Here is a 13,393-nt window from a genome sequence, read left to right as displayed (position 1 = left end):
ACTCATACTTAACCCCCTTATCCATGCAATACATAACTTATGGACTGTTCCATATGTAGCTACACCAGCTACATGTGAACGTTCTTGGGCACCGTCTCATGAACAATACACCTGTCAACCACAATGCACAAAACAACTGAAAGATACATCACTGCACAAAACAATCTGCAAGAGACAAGCACTGCACACTACACCACCACTAGGGCCACAAATAGGCAGACCCCCCTCCCCCCCTCAATACTGATGTATAGTATTTTAATCTGTACAAAGTTGGGCTTGCCAGCCAGATAATCCAATTCAACGCAAATATGAAGACAAGTTACCCAAACAAAAGTGTGTCGGAGTAGATTGTCAATGCTGGACTCATCGAATGAGTCAAAGTAGCCTAGCCACCAATCTTATACACCTAGAGAGGAGTGAATGCGAAACTATTGTTCCAAGACCACACACAAACAAGCGCTCTCGTACAAGAGCCCGGCTCACACCCTCGCAAAGACCATGGTTCGAGCCTCCCTAGTGCAAGTACACAAACACGTACTACAACGCGGCCCTTGACCTTCAGCTTTCACCCCTTTGCGTTAGCTTCTCCCTTGGCTGTCCGGGCCCTTGAGATGCTTCAGCACTTTGTGATTGATGAGATGATCTAATCGTTTTCTAGGCTGGGTTTATATACCCTCTAAAGCTTCAACTCGGCCAGCACAAACAAGTCGGCCAGCAGCAGTTTTCTCCACGACTTGGGAAAAATAGCAATAAATGCCATAAAATCAGTGTTTTCACGCTCTGCATGGGCTGGCCACTCTATGCATGGCCAAGGACATTGTCCAGGCTGCTGGGCAGCCTGTGTGGGCTATCCCACACCTGGCCGACAGCCCTAGAGGGCCTGGGGCCTAGTCGGCTGGCTGTCTACAGGCCATAAGACTGGCCGACAGCCCCTTACAGCCCAACTCATGGCTGGTAGGCACAGCCGGGGCCCTCCTGGCCCCTTGGGGGTGTCTCTACACCTCCCCCATGCCCACATTAATACTCTTGGGATAGCCCTATGGGCTGGCCCCATCTCTACATGCAAAACCTACATGCCTACACAGGTTTGGCATCCAGTAGCAAACTAGATACACAGAACATCTGACATCATTCCAGAGGGAGACTCACAGCGCGGGCTGGCACTGCTTCATGTGCAAGAGAAAGCACACCTGACCTTGGACGCATAGAGTGGAACCCTGGCTGACTCGTCCCGGACTGGGCTCACATGGGACCAGTTTCCACTCCAAGTCCTGCACCTTCTAAGTTCTTGTTCAGATATGTCCACATGGCATCCAAGTCTCCTTAACTTGACGGAAGCTGCATAGCCTCCAAATAGTCCGTCAATAAAGCTGGATAGTCGTCGAAGAACCTTTTGTCAAGCCATACCACCTCATGGGTCCCTCGGTCCTGAAACTTTGTAAGGAATTGTCTTTTTCTTCGGCCTGGGCCATGCTTGAAGCGGCAAAAGGATCTGTTCTAGAACCATCACTTCAGCTTCATCAATGATAACTGGTTCTGCTTCGTCTTTCACTTCTGAAGGGATTGGACCTGCATATGGTTTTAGCCAACTAACATGGAGCACATCATGCATAGTCCAACTCGGAGGTAGCTTCAACTTCATTGAAACCTCGTTAATCTTTCTCTGGATGGAAAAAGGTCCGAAGCTCCTAAATGATAGCTTTGGGCATCGCTTGCCCACCTGTTTCAATCTTTGCTTCATGATCCGAAGATAAACCCAATCTCCTTCCCAGAACTTCCTATCCCCTCGGTCTTTGTTGGCCTGTCAAGTGTAGGTCTCTTGTGCTTTAGCCAACCTATCTTTCACTAACTCCAAAATCTCCGGTAAGACTGTGTCATTCTGTTCGCTTCATGTAGTGAAGACGAGGTTCTGGTCAATAGCGACTAGAATGGTCTTCCAAACGTTGCTTCATATGGAGTCCTACCAATAGCTGAAGAAAAGGAATCATTCAAAACAGGTTGAACTAAAGGCAAATACGATTCCCACTTACCTTGCTGATCGTGGACATAACACTTCAGCACATCAAAGGCCAACTCGTCGTAGATTTCTGTCTAGCTATCAGTCTATGAATGAATTGCACTGAAAAAATTCAATTTAGTACCAAAGTTATCAAAGAATGTCCTCCAAAACTGACTGGTAAACTTGGCATCTCGGTCTGATACTATGGTCCTAGGAATCCCGCCAATTGGGTACCAATGCCGAATGAACAAATGGGCAACATCCTCGACGGTCACATTGGCCCTGCAAGGTATAAGCATAACAAATTTGCTAAATCTATCAACAATAGTCAATCACTGAGTATTACGCTTACCCGGATTGGGAGGTAAATTCGTTTGACAAAATCCATGGATATATCTTGGAAAGGTCCTTCGGGAATCGGTCCAAGCTGTAACAACCCTATTTTCTTTCCACGAGGAGCTTTCACTTTCTGACAAATGTCACATTGTTGCAGATGTGCAAACACATCTTGCCTCATTCTTGGCCAATAATACTGCCGCTCTAACCTCTCCAGAGCTGAATTTATGCCCCAATGACCACCAGTGATGGCATCCTCGGCATCATGGAGAAGAGCTGCCCTGAACGACTGCATGACACAAAGTCGGCCTTTGTAGAAAGGCCAACCATCGCGTATCAAAAAGTGGCATGGTCCTGTATCATCCAATGCCTATTCCCACTGTGTACCGAATTCCTTGGAATCTGCCTACGTATACTTCATGTCATATAGTCCTGTACCAGCGAGGTCGAGTCTAGTGGTCTGAATCAAAGTCACTTGTCCCTTCTTGCTCAAAGCATCGGCCACTGAGTTGGCCTTTCCTCAAAGGTACTCGATCATACCACCAAATTGCTGGAAGATCTGGCTCCAGCAGTACTGTTGATCACTCCATTGTGCACTTAGCATTGTTTGAATCGAGCATAATGCCTGATGGTCGGTGCGAACCTCAAATTAACCGCCATAAAGGAAATGTTTTCAATGTTTTAAGGCCAAAATGATTGCTAGGAGTTCCCGATCGTAGACCGAGTAATTATTTTCTGCATGCAGTAACTTATGAGCCATGTAAGCTACTAGATGGCCATTTTGTTGTAATACACCTCCAACTGCCATGTTACTCGCATCGGTTCACTTGAAACGGCTCGTCCTACGAGGCAAGCGCTAGATAAGGCGCTCTGACAAAGCCACCTTGAGGTTCTTGAATGTCTCCAATGCTCATGGAGTCATTTGAATCCGTTGCCTTCTAGTCTTGACACCCTTTAGCAAATCGGTGAGATCCGCCGAGAGGTTAGAAAACTTGTTTATGTGGGTGGAGTATGCCTGGCATATACCCACAAAGGATCTAATGTCAAACGCAATCTGTGGTACTTCCCAATCGACAATCTCCGCCCCCTTGGCCGCATCAAGTCGGATGCCCTCGGCACTGATAATATATCCAAGGTAGTGAACCTCGAACAAATTAAATTCCGACTTGTTCTCATTGACGTAAAGCTCGTTGCCCAATTGACAATTTCGGCCACCTTGGCCGCATTAAGTCGGATACCCTCGGCACTGATAATATATCCAAGGTAGTGAACCTCGAACAAATAAAATTCCGACTTCTTCTCATTGACGTAGCAGCGCTCGTTGCTTTCCAGCAACTTCAAGACTTTCTCCACATCAATGTCATGCTGCTCAACAGTAGCTGAAAATACTAGTATGTCATCCAGAAATATGAACGCACACTTTCCTATTAAGTCCATGAACACAAGCATCATCATGCGGTTGAATGTGGTTGGGGTGTTCGTCAAGCCAGAAGGCATGACAACAAATTCATAAGGGACCCGTTCCGTACGAAAGCTGTCTTGGGGATGTCCCCCTCAACAATCCTCACCTGGTGATACCCACTCTTCACGTGATGCCATTGTCAAACAAGACGACGACTCTCTGGCCACCTATGTAGCCAAAGGTCTTGAGCAATTCGTTGCGCTCTCACTCCTAGTCATGAGTGCCGCCCTTCTTATCTTCGAGCTTCCGGCCAACGATTACACCAACTGAAGCATTGGGATCCGAAGAACTAGAGACAGCCGCTCGGGTCTGTGTGGGAGCTGGGCTCACCATTGAAGCCGTGGAGGCTGGGGCGGTTGTCTGTGGAGTGGTAGTCTTCTTAGGACACTCCCTACAGGTGTGTCCTTTTGTATAACAAAAGAAGCACCTACCCTTCTCCTTGTACTGAGCTGTCTCCTCAGTACTCAATTTACCACCTGTCTTGCCTGCCTACGCTTTCTGGTCTACAATAATCTTGGACGCATTGGATGAGTTCCTGGAGCCAAAGGCCCCCATGCTCTGTCTTGGGAAAGACCATGGTTGTTTCTCGTACCGATACGAACCTATTCGTACCGCTTGGGGAAGACCATGGTTGTTTCTCGTACCGATACGAACCTATTCGTACCGTACGGTACAGTACCGTATGATATCGCACGGTACGAGTTTCCCCCTCCCTCTGTAACTTGGTTGAACACAATGCTAATCAATACACTTAAATACACTAAGATTTGAAGGACACTTGCTCAAATACAAGAAGTAAATTGCTGAATTGACAAGAGGCACACAATGAGCCGGAACGGCCGACCCCTCCCTTGAGTAAATTGTATTACTATTGGAGAAATTCAATACATAGCTTCACGGGCATCCATTGCCAAATCCTCCATGCCAATGCATATGAAATTCAACATTTAGAAAACAATGGTATGTCGATGTAGATCACCAAGGAGCTGCCTTAATGCCCGGCCCGACTTCAGTGCCCATATTCTCTACCACTGGCTCTATGTTCTACCAAGCAAGGTAGCAACATCTTCAAGAGCACATAGGACAAGAGAAATACTACACAGGGTGGCTAAACAAGGAGTCCTGCCCTTCTACTGAGTAAGTAATGACAATACATTGTCCAATTACCTTACCAGTCTTCATAGAAGTTGTTGCAAGCGGAAGCCTTCGCGTTGGAAGCTTTAGAAGTGTTGATATCTTTGATTTGCCACAATCCTTCGCGACAAAAGTCTTCAAGAGGATGAAGGGAACCTTGGAAAAGCTTCCCCTATGGTTCAACTTGAGAAAGGAAGGCTGAAATTAGGGTTTTCAGCAAAAAGACCAGAAATTACAGCAAAAATGAGAGCTGTTTTGCTGAATTTCAGTCATTGGGAGTGAGTAGGAGAGTGATTAGCACTTGGAAACACTCTTGGAAGCTTGGAAAACACCCTAGCAAGTTGGGTATGGCTATGGAGAGCTTGGAAATGGAGAGAAATGGTGGAAAAACAGAGTTTTCAGCCTCCAAAAATCCTCATGAAGAGAAAACACGAATTTCTCTTAATAAGTAAGTGAATTGGGGTCCAATCAGGTGAAGGGACATGGGGAGATGCCCATTTATGAGTAAAAAGGGAGGATCGGGTCCTGGACATTGAGTCTTGTCCGCTCGGGACTTCAGTGAGTGTAAACTTGGAAGCGGTCATAATTTATAAGTGACTTTTGGGCGCCCAAACTTTAATGAAGTGAGAACGCACTCACTTATAAATATTGGCTAAGTCCTAAGGGCTATTTGAGCCTAGATTGGGTAATACTTACCACCTGTTCACATGCCACACAACCATGTCAGCAGACAGTTTCACACGCACGGTTCACGGGCGGGCGTCCCCTAGCCCGGAACTACACATAGGTCATGCAGGCATGAAAACAGCATGCAATTTCATTTGCAGGCAAGCACATAAAGATGCTATGCAATGCAGCATTGGCATGAGCAATTTCCGTTCATGAAACCATATAAGACCAGGCGTTTCCAGGCAAGTATATGCGATACCAGACCCAGTGGAAAGCCAATCCTCCAGGCGTTTCCGGGCATGTACACAAAGGCAAAAGTCCCAGCGGAAAGCCAAGTCCTCCAGGCGTTTCCGGGCATGTACACAAAGGCACAAGTCCCAGCGGAAAGCCAAGTCCTCCAGATATTCCGGGCATGATAACATCAAGTCCCAGTGGAATATCATATCCAACTATACAGCATGACACGTGTCAATCACCTGCATAGGCATATTCCATAAACCATGGACACCAATCCAATATGTACATAGTGTGAAAGCAAGAGTGAACCATTTGGGTCGCCAAATGGTGACATTCCCCCCCGCTTCTAGACAGTTGTCCGCAACTGAAATGCATCCAAATATGTCTGAAGCACATGCGGCAATCTTTGAAGAACTCTTCATCTACCCATTTAGCATCAATGGGAAGATAGTTCTTAAACTTCACAAGGTAACGCCTCACAACTTTGCCTGCAGCAAGCTTGCGTTCCTTGTGATACACAATCTGCTCTGGCTGCAAGATCTCCTCAAGCTCATCCACTTCTGGTGGATCCTCAATGACCATTTCACTGGGCTCCGGCCCTACATACTTGCGAAGGAGACTCACATGAAAAAGCATTGTGTATGTGCCAATGACTAGGTAATGCCAATCTGAAAGCCACTTCATTGATCTTCTCGATCACTCGAAAAGGTCCATAGTACCTGGTTGCAAGCTTAGGATATGCACCCTCTTTACCAGGCCTCTTTGCAAGTCTTGCTTTCTCAAATTTCAGCAATACCCAATCATTCTCTTTAACATCCAATTGCCTTCTATGCTTGTCGGCAGCCTTTTTATGCTTGTCTTGTGACCTTGCAATGGCTGTCCGCACCTGAGCAAAAGCAATATCCAAGTCTCTTACATACTCATCAGCTGCAAATATCTCATCCTTTGTGCGAAGGATGGGTGGCAAAACCACCTTACCATAAACAATCTCAAACGGGGCCTTTCCCGTAGATGCATGCACCGTGTTGTTGTATGCAAATTCCACAAGCGGTAAGTACTTCTCCCAAGAAGACTTCTGATTCGCCACATAACATTTCAAGAGATCCAACACGGCTGAATTTGCAGCCTCACTTTGCCCATCCGTTTGAGGGTGATAAGCTGATGAGAAGTCCAATTTGGTACCCATATTATCAAATAAGGCCCGCCAAAAGAGACTTGTAGTCCTGGGATCTCTATCCCCCACAATGGACTTCGGCATTCCATGATGTTTGAACACTTGTGCAAGATATATTTTAACCATATGCTCAGCTTTGATGGTCTTTTTGACCGGCAAGAAATGAACTTGCTTGCTAAACCTGTCCACAATTGTCCAAATTGCATCATTACCCTGTTGGGTACGTGGCAAGTCCATAATGAAATCCATTGTAATACTTTCCCATGGCTGCGTGGGAATAGGCAATGGCTGAAGCAAACCTGGTGCCTTTTGCCTATCAAATTTGACCTTTTGACAAGTGATACATGCACGTACATGTGCCTCTATGTCCTTCCGCATACCTGGCCAAAAGAAATACCGCTCAATCATGTGTGTAGTAGGCATTATGCCTCTATGACCAGCATATGGAGGAGCATGGCACTCATCCAAAACCTTTTGCCTCATGTCAGACACCACACATAGGCAATTATCTTTCATGAGATAACCCTCTTTGATCACATATGAGGCATGTGCATGACCAGCCATCAAATCAGCCCAAATAGTGGCAAAATCAGCATCCGTATGATACAAATCACGCATGGTAGACAAGTCCCCATGAGAGGCAACCGAGATAGCTGCTACATATGGCTTTCGTGACAATGCATCGGCCACTACATTCTTCTTTCCCGGGGTGTGCAAGATCTGAAAATGAAACATAGAGAGGAAATTGGCCATCCTCATATGCTTCTCTGACAATTTAGTTTGAGTAAGAAAATATCTCAAACTCTGGTGATCTGTCTTCACAGTGACATCAGCCCCAAGAAGGTAATGTTTCCATATAGTAAGTGCATGAATTACAGCCAAGAGCTCTTTCTCATAAATGCCAAGAAATAGCTCTGCATCATGCAATCTACGACTCTCATAAGCCACGGCATGTCCCTCTTGATTAAGGACAGCCCCTATGCAATTTCCAGATGCATCACATTCCACACAAAAAGGCTTTTGCAAATCCGGAACGATCAACACTGGACCATGAGTAGTTGCATCTTTCAATGTGAGGAATGCATCTCTCTCTACATTAGTCCATTTGAACACGGCCTTCTTCTTTGTCAAATCATGCAAAGGAGAAGCAATCCATGCAAAGTGCCGAATGAACCTGCGGTAGTAAGAGCATAATCCAAGAAAACTACGGATCTCATGCACTGAACTCAATTCGGGCCAATTCCGAATTGCATCAATCTTTGCAGGATCCATCCGCACTTTGGACACAATATGCCCAAGATAATGTATCTCTGACAAGAAGAACTCACTCTTCTTTGCATTTATGAAGAGTTTATGCTTATGGAGCTCTTCAAAAACAATAGCCAAATGAGCTTTATGCTCTTCTTCGGTCTTCGAGAAGACTAGTATGTCATCAAAGAAGACACCTGTAAATTTCCTGTACCCACGGAATATGCGATCCATCATTCTATTGAATGTAGCCGGGGCATTTGTAAGACCAAAAGGCATAACAAGATACTCATAAAGCCCAAATGCTGTCCTGAAAGCAGTTTTGTGTACATCCTCAGGCACTACACGCACTTGATGATATCCACTCTTGACATCAATTCGGCTAAAGCATGCCAATCCATCCAACTTGTCAAGGATGTCGTCTATGCGTGGAATCGGAAACCGATTCTTGATGGTAAGCTTATTCAAAGCTCTATAATCCACACACATACGAAAGGATCCATCCTTCTTTTGAACCAAGAGGACGGGTGAACAATATGGAGAAGAGCTTGGCTGAACCAAACCCTTCTCAAGAAGCTCATTCACTTGCTTCATGATCTCCTCTTTTTGGGATGCACTTACACGATAGGCTGGCCTATTAGGTGGTGAGCTACCCGGCACAAGATCAATGCGATGATCTTCCGGTCGTACAGGTGGTAACTCATTTGGTAACTCATCAGCAAAACAATCATTGTGCTCTTGCAAAAATTTCAGCCTATCATTACAAAGAGTGTTTACATGTACATTAGTTTTCTCAATAGGATCTCGTACAAAAATCAAGTACGCAAAAATACTCTTTTTCATTACTTTCTTAATTTGTACATGAGATACAAGGGTAATGGTATCACCCTCTTCACCAGCATCAATTACATGTTCTCGGCCTTTATGTATGAAGGTGATCCTGTTAGTCTTGTAAGCCTTGCACGGATCAATACGTGTATGCCAAGGCTTTCCAAGCAATACATCACAGCCATTCAAAGGCGCCACAAGAAAATCCTCATGATCCACATAGCCTTGAATGTGTATGCGCAACTTGCCAAAAATAGGCATGACCTGCACTTCTCTACCAACAAAGGCAGCCCCTGCTTCAATTTGAGGACCCATGTCCTCCACTTCAATACCCAAAGCAGCTGCCATCTGAGTGGATATGAAATTCTCCGATGCACAATCATCAAACATGAACAAAGCAGGTTGATCTTTGAGCTGTCCCCAAGCTTTACATACAACCCTATCTTTGCTATCATGTGAAGGGTTGCCCTGCACATCCGGAACCATATGCACATTAGGCTTCGGTACATTAGCATTTTCAGCTTTGTTCTTCTTATTTGGGCATGCTCTTGCCATGTGCTCAGTGCTGCCACAAGTAAAGCATTTGCCTTCACGCATATATTGCTCCTTCTCAGCACTAAGACCAAAGTTTGCCGGCTTATAAGGGCGCTTGTTAGCAAACTTATTTTCAGCTTTTGGACCTGATTTGGCTTGGTTTTGGTCCCTTTTAGGTGGCTGTCCATCATTTTGCAGGTTTTGGACAGCCCTCTCTTTGCCTTGAAATGAGGGTTTAGCCTTATTGGATCGACTCAATTTGAGTTCCAATTGCTCGGTGGCGGTGGCGGCTGCGATTAATTGGTGTAAGGTATGACCAGGATACATTTGTAATCCCGCTTTGTACACGGGTTGCAATCCCGATTGAAACCTTCTCTTCCTTTCCGCCTCGGTGACATGCATAAATGGAGACACCTCCAAAAGCACTTTCCAAAACTTTTGTACATATGCATTTACCGATTCCCCCTCATTTTGCTTTACCCAATCCCACTTCATTGTTATCTCATTCAATGCATTGGGAGGCAAGAATTGAGCATAAAACCTCTCCTTGAACTCTTCCCATGATCTAACGGAATTCGGTGAGAGCTTCTCCGTGAGCCACCAATGGGCAGCAGTGCCTTTCATGAACATGCTTACATGCCGGATCATGGATTTCTGAGTGAAATCCTCATCACTGAAAGCAATATCAAACTGGGCAATAAAAGCAAGTGCCTTTGATGCATCGTATTCCCCATGATATGTGTCAAACTTCACAGATTTGTCTCCGGCTTTGAAGTCACGAGACTTTGATGCATGTGTGTGCATCTCAACATGTTTTCCCCCATGTTTGTCCATTGGGACAGTCCCTGTAATTGGCATCATTTTTGGACCAAAAGGTGATGCATAAGGCATAGATACATGTGCCCTGTAAGCATGAGGCATGGCTGGCCCCTCAACATACATTGATACATTTTCAGCCATAGCTTCTTCCTCACGAGCACACTCGAAGGCATGAGTGGCATGAGAGATACGCGGAATACCTGCACCAACAGAAAATTGCAGCCCATGTTGCATGTGTTGTGCATGTACATTTTAAGCCGGCAATGGCATTTGACATACATTTTGACCACTGCCATAAACATTGTATCCTTCACGGGCTACATGAGGTATTCCTGCATGGCGTGAAGTCACTGATTGTTCCTCTCCCATAGCATGGAGATTCATCCTCTTAGACATAACTTCTTGTTCGGGCACTTGTGGGGATTCCAAGACATGTGGGATGGTTGCCTTTTCTGCATAGGCATCCTCGGTACGAGCCAAGTATGCACGTGCTGCATCCCTTGGTTGCATGTGCAACTCTTGAGCAATCATTGCCATTGCATGATCCATATAAGATTCAGCTTTCTTGGTCTTCAAACTGTCATGTACCAATGGATCCTCGCGGCGATAGAGATTCAATTCTTCTTGTTGTGCTTGGAGAAGAGCCTGCATACGAGTAAGTTCAGCCCTCAAGACTATCGACTCTTCTTCTTGCATCTTCTCTTTGCCACGAGACGGCTGTCCCACATATTCATGTTCCCTATTGTGCACCACATAAGTTTGCTCATCCTGTAAAGCATTGGAGGCATGCATTTCATTGTCCCTGCCTCTTGTATTAGCATCTCCAACATTCATTGTATGGCTATCCATAATGTTCTAAGTGTAGAGATAGCTAGTGTTCACGGTGATCGTCTCTCACAATAGAAGTGAAAGAGAACCGTATGCTCTGATACCAATGTAACTTGGTTGAACACAATGCTAATCAATACACTTAAATACACTAAGATTTGAAGGACACTTGCTCAAATACAAGAAGTAAATTGCTGAATTGACAAGAGGCACACAATGAGCCGGAACGGCCGACCCCTCCCTTGAGTAAATTGTATTACTATTGGATAAATTCAATACATAGCTTCACGGGCATCCATTGCCAAATCCTCCATGCCAATGCATATGAAATTCAGCATTTAGAAAACAATGGTATGTCGATGTAGATCACCAAGGAGCTACCTTGATGCCCGGCCCGGCTTCAGTGCCCATATTCTCTACCATTGGCTCTATTTTCTACCAAGCAAGATAGCAACATCTTCAAGAGCACATAGGACAAGAGAAATACTACACAGGGCGGCTAAACAAGGAGTCCTGCCCTTCTACTGAGTAAGTAATGACAATACATTGTCCAATTACCTTACCAGTCTTCATAGAAGTTGTTGCAAGCGGAAGCCTTCGCGTTGGAAGCTTTAGAAGTGTTGATATCTTCGATTTGCCGCAATCCTTCGCGACAAAAGTCTTCAAGAGGATGAAGGGAACCTTGGGAAAGCTTCCCCTATGGTTCAACTTGAGAAAGGAAGGCTGAAATTAGGGTTTTCAGCAAAAAGACCAGAAATTATAGCAAAAATGAGAGCTGTTTTGCTGAATTTCAGTCATTGGGAGTGAGTAGGAGAGTGATTAGCACTTGGAAACACTCTTGGAAGCTTGGAAAACACCCTAGCAAGTTGGGTATGGCTATGGAGAGCTTGGAAATGGAGAGAAATGGTGGAAAAACAGAGTTTTCAGCCTCCAAAAATCCTCATGAAGAGAAAACACGAATTTCTCTTAATAAGTAAGTGAATTGGGGTCCAATCAGGTGAAGGGACATGGGGAGATGCCCATTTATGAGTAAAAAGGGAGGATCAGGTCCTGGACATTGAGTCTTGTCCGCCTCGGGACTTCAGTGAGTGTGAACTTGAAAGCGGTCATAATTTATAAGTGACTTTTGGGCGCCCAAACTTTAATGAAGTGGGAACGCACTCACTTATAAATATTGGCTAAGTCCTAAGGGCTATTTGAGCCTAGATTGGGTAATACTTACCACCTGTTCACATGCCACACAACCATGTCAGCAGACAGTTTCACACGCACGGTTCACGGACGGGCGTCCCCTAGCCCGGAACTACACATAGGTCATGCAGGCATGAAAACAGCATGCAATTTCATTTGCAGGCAAGCACATAAAGATGCTATGCAATGCAGCATTGGCATGAGCAATTTCCGTTCATGAAACCATATAAGACCAGGCGTTTCCAGGCAAGTATATGCGATACCAGACCCAGTGGAAAGCCAATCCTCCAGGCGTTTCCGGGCATGTACACAAAGGCACAAGTCCCAGCGGAAAGCCAAGTCCTCCAGGCGTTTCCGGGCATGTACACAAAGGTACAAGTCCCAGCGGAAAGCCAAGTCCTCCAGATATTCCGAGCATGATAACATCAAGTCCCAGTGGAATATCATATCCAACTATACAGCATGACACGTGTCAATCACCTGCATAGGCATATTCCATAAACCATGGACACCAATCCAATATGTACATAGTGTGAAAGCAAGAGTGAACCATTTGGGTGGCCAAATGGTGACACCCTCCCCCCCTCACCTTGAGAAAAAAATTTCCAAAGCTCAAAAAAAATAGAAATCCTGTTTAAAGGCTTATCGACTCTATGATCCAAAGGTGAAGAAGATAATCACCAACCGAGATGTCCATGTGCTAGATGCAACCACAGTCAATGAAGGAGACACATCCATCCACCCTATCATCAGCCGAAGAAATAATCCACCATGAGCCCAACCCACCAGCTAGATTTCCTCTCAAGGAGCAAGAGTTTTCAAAGAACAAAGACTCTTGCATATCACACCAGCCCATTGCTACACCACACGGAAAGCCACTTCCAAAGTGGGCATAGCAGCTCTTTGATGAGCTTAACCCAACACCTAAGATGCC

The 13,393-nt window shown here is 45.3% G+C and overlaps 1 protein-coding gene across 3 annotated transcripts in view; it reads right to left on the bottom strand.

The window, feature by feature from the left end:
- LOC147631997 (glutamate--cysteine ligase A, chloroplastic-like) overlaps positions 1-13,393 on the bottom strand; it is a 69,737-nt gene that overhangs the window by 5,886 nt on the left and 50,458 nt on the right. The gene's annotated exons all lie outside the window — the stretch shown is intronic.

Source organism: Cibotium barometz, chromosome 14 (assembly GCF_041138505.1).
Source record: "Cibotium barometz isolate CiBa-2024 chromosome 14, ASM4113850v1, whole genome shotgun sequence".
Classification (NCBI taxonomy): Eukaryota; Viridiplantae; Streptophyta; class Polypodiopsida; order Cyatheales; family Cibotiaceae; genus Cibotium; species Cibotium barometz.
This window is presented reverse-complemented; position numbering and strand designations above follow the sequence as displayed.